The sequence below is a fragment of the Tamandua tetradactyla genome, chromosome 3 (assembly GCF_023851605.1).
Source record: "Tamandua tetradactyla isolate mTamTet1 chromosome 3, mTamTet1.pri, whole genome shotgun sequence".
NCBI lineage: Eukaryota > Metazoa > Chordata > Mammalia > Pilosa > Myrmecophagidae > Tamandua > Tamandua tetradactyla.
Window position 1 is genome coordinate 33,936,069 of NC_135329.1, and position 11,884 is coordinate 33,947,952.

The 11,884-nt window shown below is 37.3% G+C and overlaps 1 long non-coding RNA gene across 2 annotated transcripts in view; it reads right to left on the minus strand.

Annotated features, from left to right (window-relative positions):
* LOC143676016 (uncharacterized) overlaps nucleotides 1-11,813 on the minus strand; it is a 43,141-nt gene extending 31,328 nt beyond the window's left edge. The window contains exons 1-2 of one of the 2 annotated variants that reach the window (XR_013171757.1): nucleotides 11,775-11,807; nucleotides 11,001-11,078 (exon numbers count right to left, since the gene is read on the minus strand). This is a non-coding gene — a long non-coding RNA (uncharacterized LOC143676016). Of the gene's footprint in view, nucleotides 1-11,000; nucleotides 11,079-11,774 lie in introns of both variants that reach the window. The other variant, XR_013171758.1, reaches the window with a different exon arrangement.
* Nucleotides 11,814-11,884: the final 71 nt, after the last annotated feature.

Consider the following 11,884-nt stretch of genomic DNA (forward strand, 5'->3'; position numbering starts at 1 on the left):
TTGAAGAAAGGACAATGTAAATCATTCAGTCTGAGGAACAAAAAGAATAAAGAGTGAAGAAAGTGAACAGAGTCAGGGATACCTTCATGCATACAAATATGTACATTCTAAGAGTCCCAGAAAGAGAAGAGAGGGCCAGAGAGAATATTCAAAGAAATTGTGGTGGTTTGAAATCATATGTACCCCAGAAATGTCATTACACTTAAAGATAATTCATTCCTTTAGGTGTAAACCTATTGTAATTAGTTTTTCATGAGTTTTCTTCAGTTAAGGAGTGGCCCAAGGTGGGTCTTGACATTCTTACTAGGGTCCTTTATAAATGTGATGAATAAAGAGAGAGAAAGCCATGGAAGCAAGGAGGTGAAACCAATGAAACCAGGAAGAGACCAGCAGATGCCAGCATGTGACAGAGGATGTGCCAGGATCACTGGCAGCCAGTGTTCAGGAAGAAAGCATCATCTTGATGATGCCTTGATTTGGGCATTTTCACAGCCTCAAAACTATAGGCTTGTAAGCTAATAAATCCCCATTGTTAAAAGCCAACCCATTTCTTGGTATATTGTTTTCAGCAGCTGTTCTAGTTTGCTAGCTGCTGGAAAGCAATATACTCAGAAATGGAATGGCTTTTAAAAAGGGGAATTTAATAGGTTGTTAGTTTACAGTTCGAAGGCCAGAAAATATCCCAATGAAAACAAGTCCACAGAAATGCCCTATCTAAGGTATCCAGGGAAAGATACCTTGGTTCAAGAAGGCCAATGAAGTTCAGGGTTTCTCTTTCAAGTGGAAGGGCACATGGTGAAGTCTGCTAGCTTTCTCTTCTAGCTTCTTGTTTCATGAAGCTCCCCAAGAGGCATTTTCCTTCTTCATCTCCAAATGGTCTCTGGCTGGTGGACTCTCTGCTTCTCATGGCTATATCATTCTGAAGCTTTCTCCAAAATGCTTCCTCTTTTAAAATATTCCAGTAAGGTAATCAAGACCCACCTGGAATGGGTGAAGACACGTCTCTACCTAATCAAGCTCAATACCCACACTTGATTGAGTCACATCTCCATTGAGATAGGGATTAGAAGAAATGGCTATCTTTATAAAATGGGATTAGGATTAAAACATGGCTTTTCTAGGGTACATAAATCCTTTCAAACCAGCACAGCAGCCTGGTTTGATACCAGAAGAGATACCAGATTTTGATACCAGAAGAGTTGGGTGCTATTATTGCAAATACCAAAAATGTTTTAAAAAGGCCATGTAATTGGGCAATGAGTAAAGGCAGAAAGAACTCTGAGGTGCTTGAGAGAAAAAACCTAGATTGCTTTGAAGACATTGTTGGTAGAAATATGGATGCAAAAGGTACTTCCAATGAAGCTTTGAACAGAAATGATGAAGGTGTTATTGCAAACTGGGAGATAGGTGATCCTTGTTTTGAAGTAGCAAAGAACTTCATAAAATTGAGTCCTGGGGTCAGGTGGAAAGCAGAATTAGAAAGTGACAAGCTTGGGTATTTAGCTGAGATTTCCAAACTCAGTATGGAAAGCACTAGATGGTTTTCCCTTGCAGTACATAGTAAAATGCCATATGAAAGAAGTTAGCTGTGAACTGAACTCCTGGGCACAAAGAAATCAGAAAATGATGGTTTGGAAACTTCTGAGTTTCTGGAAAGCAAGTCCCCAGAGAATAGCGTATGTGAGGGTTTAACTGAACATGGAACCAGTCAACCATTTCAGCACAAGTCAAGACTGGAAATGCAGTTATATAGAAAGGATTTGGGGAAAGTTCTTTTGCCTAATGGTTTGGATCCCTGTGTACTATATGCAAAACTGATGAGTTTTTTGTGAAATCTGTATGAATGGGACCATTGCCAACCTGGCCTAAAAGGGACATAAAAGAGACAGATTGGGGGAAAAATTACTTCAAAGGCCAAACCATGGAAGCTGAGATCTGGACTGAAGACATCTTCTTGGACCAAGACAGTGAGCACACCCACGTGTGTGGAAAGGGTGAGTATGTCACAGCAGTTGGAGACAGCAGACATTTCACCCCAATGTTCAGGAAGAGTGTTACTACCCATTGCCTGGGGAATGTGGAGAGTCTGGTCACTACCTTGAGGCTTGACTAGGGTGGAGCCTAGAGTCCGCCCATATCCTAAAGATTGACAACGGTATAGCCAAGAGCCTGACCATCACCCCAATGCTTGAAGATGTTGGAGCCTTCCCCGCCCCCGCCAGTGTTTGGGAAAGCATGGCCACAGGCAAGCCCTTGGAAAGGGTAGGATTGCTGCTCCATGAGGCTGGAGGACAAACCATCATTCCATAGATGACTCTCAGATCTTGAAATCTAATGGAATATATACCCTGAAAGGTTTTTGAATTGTTTGGGACCCAAACCCCTATCTTCCCTTCCAGTTTCTCCCTGTGGGAATGGGAATGTTTCTCCTATGACTTCCCATCATTTGTATATTAGAAGCAGATAACTTGTTCTCTAGATTTCAGAGGTTCACAAACTGAGGGGAATTGTGCCCTAGGATAAACTTATAACTGATTTTGATGACACTTTGTACTTATTGTTGCCCAAATGATTTAAGGCTTTTTGGATACTGTGATGGGATGAATGTATTTTCATATGGAAAGAGCATGCCTTTTTGGGTACAGAAGTTAGAGTGTTTGCGTATGGAAAGAACATGTCTTTTGGGAGTCCAGAGGTTTGGAACTGCAGGTGATGGTTTGAAAGGATTTATGTGCCCTAGAAAAAGCTGTGTTTTAATCCTAATCAGTCTTATGGGAGCAACCATTTATTTTAATCCCTATTCAGTAATATAGGTTGGAAACTTGATTAGGTTATTTCCACAGAGATATGACTCACCCACTTGTGGGTAGTAACCTTTTGTTAGAGGGAGATGTGACTCCACCCATTCCAGGTTGGTCTTATTAGTTTACTGGAGTCCTTTAAAAGAGGAAGCATTTTGGAGAAAGCTTGAGCAAAACAGGAGAGAAACAGAGCAGAGTCACGAGAATGACGAGAGCCAGAGCCCATGCAACCAGAAACCTTTGGAGATAAAGAAGGAATATGCCCCTGGGAAATTTATGAAACAAGAAGCCTAGAAAGAAAGCTAGCAGACATTACCATGTTTGCCATGCGCCTTTCCAGTTGAGAGAGAAATCCTGAAAGTCATCAGCCTTCTTGAACCAAGGTATGTTTCCCTGGATTCCTTAGAAAAGACATTTCCATAGACTTGTTTTAATTTGGATATTTCCATAGCCTTGGAACTGTAAACTAGCAACTTATTAAATTCCCCATTTAAAAAACTGTTCCATTTCTGGTATGTTGCATTCCAGCAGCTGGCAAACTAGAACACTGCGTATACCCTTGAAAATCATATTCTTAAAGCTAATCCATTCCTGTGGGGTTAAACCATTTGTAAGTAGGTTTTCATGAGGTTACTTCAGCTAAGGCTTGGCTCAGGCTGGGTCTTCAACTTCCTTATGGAGTCCTTTATAAGCAGGATGAATACAGAGAGAGAAAGCCACAGGAGCTAGAAACTGAAAGCAACAAAACCCAAAAGAGAAGAGGGAGAGCAACAGTTGCCACCATGTGCCTTGCCATGTATTTCAGTTTGCTAAAGCTGCTGCTGGAATGCAATATGCAAGAAATGGGTTTGCTTTTACAATGGAGATATATTAGCTTACAAATTTACAGTTCTTATGCTAGAAAAAAATGTCCAAATTAAGGCATCAGCAAGATGATATCTTCTCTGAAGAAAGACTGCTGGCATCCAGGGCAGCACTATCACATTGGAAGGCATATGGCTAGTGTCTGCTAGTCCTTTCCTGGGATCTAATGCTTTCAACTTTTGGCTTTAGCTACTTCCTCTTTGAGCTTCATGGATGTGTCCTTGACTCTCAACTTCTTTGGGGCATCATTCTGAGATCTTATCCTCTTATAAAAGATTCCAGTAAAAGAATAAAGACAAACCTTGAATGGGCTGGGTCATATCTCAATTGAAATAACCTAACCAAAAGTTCCTACCCACAATAAGTTTGCACCCATAGGAATGGATCAAAAGAACATGGCCTTTTCTTGGGTACAAACTCCTTCAAACCACAATGACATTAGACAGAGGAGTCTGGATGACCAGCAGCCAGCTTTTGAAAAGAAAGCATCATCTTGACAACGCCTGGATTTGGACATTTTCATGGCTTCAAAACTGTAAGCTAATTATTTTGTAAGTTAATAAATTCCATTGTTAAGAGCCAACCCATTTTGTGGTATATTGCTTTCAGCAGCCTGGCAAATTAAGAGAGATTTTGGTACTGGTAGTGGGATTTGAACCCATGCAGGCACTAGCGTATCGGCTAGAACCAGGGCTAGCTGAGGTGCTTACTGAAGAAGGCAAAGGGAACATGGAATGTGGAATAGGGTAGTGATAATATGAAATATAACCTTTGACCAGTTACAAAAATGAGGACTATAATGGTTATGAATATTTCTTCCTTGTTTTTTATGAATATGTTTGTATATATACGTAAAGCAAATATCTTTGTTTTCTTCCCTTTCATATCCCATTATCATACCACATAAATTGTATTGGTTTTTATGTCAAAGTTTTTAAGCTATAGGATATCAAGTTTAAGTGTAACTATTACCCAAAGATTTGCACCCTATTCAGGAGAGATTTAGTGCATTTCTGGTTGTATGCAGGACAGTTGAGTATTATTAGGTGAAAAATATGACTGCTGATTTTTTTTATTTAGAGAAAAAATGGTTTAAGGTGGTGTGTATGGCTGCCAAGTTGACAAAGGGTGGACTGTGACGATTAGATTCATGTGTCATCTAAGTCAGGTAATGGAGTCCAGTTGTTTGGTTTAGCAAGCACTGTTCTGATTGTTACAATGAGGACATTTCTGGACTTAAATAATGAGTAAATTGTTTGCATGTGTGGCTGATTACATCTACAATCAACTGAGGAGATTGTTTTAATAAATGAGAGAAATCTCACCCCATTAATTAAAGGTTTTAAAAGGAGAAGTGATGATTTCAGTGGTCCAAAGAAAGAATTTCTATTTCTACTTCAGCCAGCCAGCTTCTCCTGGGAAATTCATTGAAAACCTTCATTGGAGCCCCCACTTTGCAGCCTATCCTGCAGAACTTGGACTTACTCATCCCCACAGTCACGTGAGACCATTTTATTAAATCTCACATTATAAAATACATGTATATGTCTTGTTGGCTCCATTTCCCTAGAGAACCTTAACTAATAGGGAAATAATAGCAGAAATATTCCCACATTTAATGAAGGACATGAATATACACACCTAAGAAGATCAATGAAACCCAAAGAGGATAAACTCAAAGAGACCCACGCCCAGACACATGGCAATCAAGCTATCAATGCCAAAGACAAAGAGAAAAACCTAAAAGATGCAAGACAGAAGCCGTGCCTCATATACAAGGAGTCTCAGTAACATTCAGTGATGATTTCTCAGCAGACGCCATGTAACCCAGAAGGCAGGGGGGTGACATATTAATGCGCTGATAGAAAATTATTGCCAACTAAGAATTTTATATTCAGTATGACTCCTTCAAAAATGTGAGAGAGAGTCACATATTCTCAGATTTTAAAAAATTGATGGAGTTTGTCATCTCAAGACTGGCCTTACAAGCAATGCTAAAGGGAATTCTTTGTACCGAAAAAAAGGACAATAGACAATAGTTCAAAGCAACATAAAGTAATAAAGATCTCCACTAATGGTAATCACATGCATAATCATAAATGAGAATACTATTGTACTAATCTAGCACCTGGAGGAATGAATAATAGAAGAGCAAACTAAACCCAAAAATGAGCATAAGGAAGGAAATAATAAAGATTAGAGTGGAGAAAATGAAATATTTAATAGGGAAACCAAAAAGAGAGTCAACAAGACCAAAATTTGCTTCTTGAAAAGATTAAGAAAACTGACCAAACATTTAGCTGGGATGATAAGGAGAAAAAGAGAGAGGACATAGATGACTGCAATTAGAAAAGAAAGGGGGAAATTACTACCAACCCCACAAAATAGAAATGATTATGAAAGGGTACAATGAACAATTAGATGTAAAATGGACAAATACTTAGAAACACACTTTGATGGTTAATTTCATGTGTCAACTTGGCTAGCTTTTGTTGTCCAGTTTTTTGAAAGCAAGCACTTTCCTAAGTTTTCATGTGAGGGTATTTCATAGATGAATTAGCATCTATAGTTAGTTGATTCATGTGTGCCTGATTGCATTACAGTTAGCAAAGGTGATCACCAGAAGCAATGAGGGGACTCGCCTCATACAATCAGTTGGAAGTCTTAAAGTAAGAATAGAGTATTTCAGAAGTTAGAAAGTATTTCTAAAAAATAAAAAAAAAGGGCATGCAACGGTGGCAGTGGCAGAATTCTTGCCTGCCATGCCAGGGACGAGGTTCGATTCCCAGAGCCTGCCCATGCCAAAAAAAAAAAAAAAAAAAAAAAAAAAAAGAAAAAAATTATTTTTACCATTTCTTAAGCTACCCAGCTTCTCCTGGAGAATACAACTTCATCTATATCAGAATTTCTGGATTTTTATCTGCCCTGCTGACTTTGGTTATGCCATATTTCAGAATAACTCTTTTGAAGTTCCCAGCTTGTGTTTTGCCCTGCATAATTCAGGCTTTTCCATCTACTCTTTCACATGAGCCAATTCCTATAATAAAAATCTCTATATTTAAACGTGTGTGTGTGTGTGTGTGTGTTTGTATCTGATCAGTTTTATTTCTATAGAGAACCTTAACTAATAAACAAAACTTCCCTAAACTGAATCAAGAAGTAACAGAGCACCTCAATAGACCATAGCAAATTAAACATTAAATCAGTAATAAAAAACCTCCCAACAAAGAAAATCTCAGGATCACATGACTTCACTGTTAAATTTTACCAAACTTTCAAAGAATTAAAACCAATCCTGCTCAAATTGTTCCAATAATTTGAAGAGGAGAAAAACACTTCTTAACCCATTCTAAGGTCAATATCAGTCTAATAACAAAATCAGATAAAGATATATGAGAAAAGAACAGTACTTATTAATATAGATGCAAAAATGCTCAACAAGAATAATAGCTAGCAGAATACAGCATCACATTAAAAGGATTAACTTTCACAATTGAGTGGGACTTATCCCAGGAATGTATTGGTAGTTTAACATATGAAAACCAACAATATAATAACCACATTAATAGAATTAAGGGGAAAAATGCATGATCATCTCAATTGATGCGAAAAAGGTAACTGACAAAATGCAGTATCTTTTCTTATAAAACCACTGAGAATTGAGGATGAGAAGGGAACTTCCTCAACATGATAATGGCCGTAAATGTAAAACCACAGCTAACTTCATGCTCAGTATTGAAAGATGAAGACTTTTCCCCCTAAATTAGAAACAAGAGAACAATGCCCACTGTCACCACTGAAATATCTAAGAAAAGAAAAATAAATCAAACTCATCCAAATTAGAAAAAGAGAAGTTAACTTTCTCTGTAGAGTATATGATCCTATTGTTTCAGTTTGCTAATGCTGCCAGAATTCAATATACCAGAAATGTATGGGTTTTTATAAAGGGGATTTATTAGGTTACAAATTTACAGTTCTAAGGTCATGAAAATATCCAAATTAGGGCATCAGCAAGAGTATACCTTCACTCAAGAAAGGCCGATTACATCCAGGGTTTCTATGCCACATGGGAAGGCGCACAGCAGAGTCTGCTGGCCCTTTTCTCCTGGGTTGGTTTCAAAATGGCTTTCTCAGCTCCTGTGGGTCTCTCTGGCTTCTCCTGGGGTGTTTTCTTTCTGTAAGGATCTGTAGGTCCTCGCTTGGCTTCTATGGGGCAGTGTGGATTTCATTTTTTAGCTTACCATTTCCCAGGACAGTTTCTGTTTCTAAGCATCTCTGTGGTTTACAAAATATCTCCTTCTTAAAGAACTCCAGTAAGTGGATTAAGACCCAACTTGGGTGTGTGGGGTTCACATCTCTGTGAATACAACCTAATCAAAAGGTACCACCCAACAATAGGTCTGCCCTCACAAGATTGGATTAAAAGAGCATGGATTTTCTGGTGTACATAACAGTTTTAAACCAGCACACCCATAATTAGAAATTCCTGAGAAATCTGCAAGTAAGCCACTAGAGCTAACAAATTCAGCAAAGTGACAGGGTACAAGATAAACATGCAAAACACAGTGGTGTTTGTATATGCTAGTTTCTGTACACTAGTAATGAACAATCTGAAAAGGAAAACAAGAAAAAAATTGCATTTACAATACCAACAAAGAGAATAAAATATCTAGAAATAAATTTAACCCGGACAAGAAAGTACTTCTACATGGAAAACTATAAAACATTGCTGAAAGAAATTAAAGGAGGCCTAAATAAATGGAAGGACAATCTCATGTCCATGGATTGGAAGACTAAATATTGTTAAGATGTCAACAAAGTGATTTGCAGATTTTATGCAGTCTTTATCAAAATTCCATCAGCTTTCTTTACAGAAATGGTATGGCCAATCATCAAAATCATATATAAGGGCAAGGGGCCTTGGGCAACCAAAACCATCTGGAAAAGAAAGAACAAAGTTTGAGGACTACACATCCCAATTTAGAACTTATTACAAAGCTATTAGTAATCAAAACAGCATGGCATTGGCACAAAAACAAACATATGCATCAATGGAACTAAATTCAGAGTTCAAAAACGTACATCTAAGGCAAATAGACTTTTGTCAAGGGTGCCAAGTCTACTCAATGGGGAAATAAGGCTTCTTCAACAAAGTGAGGGAAAACTGGATATCTATACTGCAAGAGAATGAAAGTGAGCCCCTATCGCAAATAATATACAAAAATTATCTCAAAATGGATCAAACACCTAAATGTAAGGACTAAAACTACAATAACTCAGCAGAAAATGTAGAAGAGCATTTATAGGACTTTGCCTAAGGCAGTGTGGGGTCTTATACTTCATGCCAAAGCTGCATCAACAAAAGAAAAAATAGTTAAATCAGATTTCGTCAAATTAGAAACTTTTGTGCATCAAAGGACTATATAAAACATTGAAAAGACAGCCTATGGAATGGGAGAAAATATTTGAAAACCACATATCTGGTAAGGGTTGAATATCCAGAACATATAAAACACTCCTACAACTCAACATTGAAATTTCCAACAACGAAGTTAAAAAATGGAAATAGATTCTGAATAGACATTTCTCCAAGGAAGATATGCAGGTGGCCAATAATCACATAAAAAGGTTCTCAACATCCTTGGCCACCTAGGAAATGCAAAGTGAAATCACAATGAGATACCATTTCATACTCACTAGAATGTCTAACAGAAAAAAAAAAATAAATAAATTAATTAAAAACAAGCCATAAAATAATGCTATCATTAAGAAAAATAAATAGGAACACTCAAACATTATTGGTGAGAATGTAAAACAGTGCAGTCACTGTGAAAAACAGTTAAGTATATAAATACTATATGACCCAGCAATCCCACTTATAAATGCAAAAGAATTAAAATCAAAGACTTTAATAAATATTTGCATATTGATGTTCATAGCAGCATTATTCACAGTAGCCAAAAAGTGGAAGCAACTGAAGTGTTCATCAATAAATGAGTGGATAAACAAAATGTGGTCTATAACTACAATGGAATATTATTCAACTGTAAAAAGGAACAAAGTTCTGATACCTGCTAAAACCTGGTTGAACCTCAAAGACATCATGTTGAGTGAAATAGGCCAAACACGCAAAGGCAACTATTGCATGTTCTACTTATATGAAATAATTAAAATATGCAAATTCTTGGAGTCAGAAATTAGAATACATGTTATGAGAGAAAAGTGTGAGTGTGGGGAATGGGGAATTAATGTTTAGCTGAGGCAGTTTTTATTAAAAAAAACCCCACAAACTGTGAACTCATATAAACTCTGGATTGTAGTTAGTATAATTATAATAATGTTGTTTCATCAGTTTTAACATAGCTATCACACTAACGCAAATTGTTAATAACAGAGAAAACTGTATGTGTAGGAGGGAGGACATGCAGAAACTTTGTGTGATTCTTCTGAAAAACCTACAACTACTCTAATAAAAGAGAGATAGACAATTGTTGACCTTCTTCTGAACTTTGATAGCTACAATCCCACCTAGAAGGAATAAATAACTTCGTGACCCAAATACATATTGATGTCCTGGGTGAACTCAGAAAAGTATTCCAATGAGCTGGAGTTGCTCAGCAAAGCTCTCTGATAAAATGGAAAAGGATATACAAAGGAGCTTGCCACAAGCGGTGGCTCTGGCTCTGATGGAGTAGGTCATATTCATGGGTAAATTGCAATAACAAAACTCCCAGAAGAATTTCTAAGTTCTATTGCTAGGTGTTCTGAGTACTGTGTTTTTTTCTCCTTCTAAAGTAAAAGAAGCTTCCTTTTAGTTGAAGAATGTTTCCAAATTGACGGATGTGTTACAGTCTGCTGCCACTATTTGCCATGAAGATGATATAACCTTGTTTAAAGAAGGCAAGGATAAATCCATCTGATAAACAGAATTGAGGGCAATATATGTGGCAGAAAACTAATAATTGGGATCTCAAACCCAGGGTAATGTTTACTTTGTACTTCATGGATTAACTTTGTTGTGCATAGTCAGGCAAATGGAAACCTAGATGATTGGACAATTATGATTTTCCTTGTGGAAGAAATGCAATTAAGGAAATCCCATGGGACTTCTACAAAAATGCATGTTGTAACCTTACAACAATGCCACATTTAAAAAGTCAATTATCTTTTTTTTTTTTCACACGGGTAGGCATTGGGAAACAAACCCAGGTCTCAGGCATGGCAGGAAAGAATTCTGCCACTAAGCCACTGTCACATTGCCCTAAAAATTCAATTATCTTTTAAAGAAATTTTTAAACTTAGAAGGAAGCTATTTATAATTACTCCCAAATTTACCATTTCTGGTGCCCTGTACTCCATTGTACAGTTCTGGTATAATTTTTCTTCAGCCTAGATCATTTTCATGCAGTTCAGCTGTTGACAAATTGCTTCAGCTTTTTTTAAAGAAAGCATCTCTGGTTTGCCTTCACTTTACATGCATTAACTCCATTTAGTGAAATTCCCATTTCTGTTGCCGGATTGTTTTCTATAAAACTTCAGTTAGCTTCTATTTTTATAGTTTACATGTCTCTTCTCATTGTGTTCACTTTTTACCTTAGATCCTTAAATTTTCATATTTATAAGAGCAGTTTTAAATTTCTTGCTATCTAATTCTATCACCTCAGCCATTTCTGGACTCTATCAATTCAGAGGAACTTGGCAGCTGCGCAGATGGGTAAATTACAAGACGATAAGGAATGAGCTATTTTTATTGGGACCAAGTATAACTCTTACTTAGGTACAACATTTACTTTTAGAATACTGTTGAAGACACAGTTGGATACTTAGAAACTGTCTTACGTACACACCCACCCAGGAGGCAGATAAGAAAGTGAGAACGACACATCTCTTTATGTCTACGAATATAAGAGATAAGGGTCCTCTCTAAGACAACATCAGTTGTCACCTTTATAAGACAGGGAGGCAAATCTGCAAAACTTAAGGTTCCAATCAATAACCTGATGCTAACATACAAATAGGTAGTTGGATCCCTTAGCTCTGTAGACTAAGAAAAACCAAGCTAACTGCCAGCCCACAAAACATTGAATGGCTTAGGTCTTCAAAAATCACCTGAGTTCTTTACTCAAATGGTCATAATTGAGGAATAACCTAAGGTCATAAATGTACATTCCTGGGGCCCTCATTTGCATATAAGATCCTTAGACTCTAAAGAGGTCACA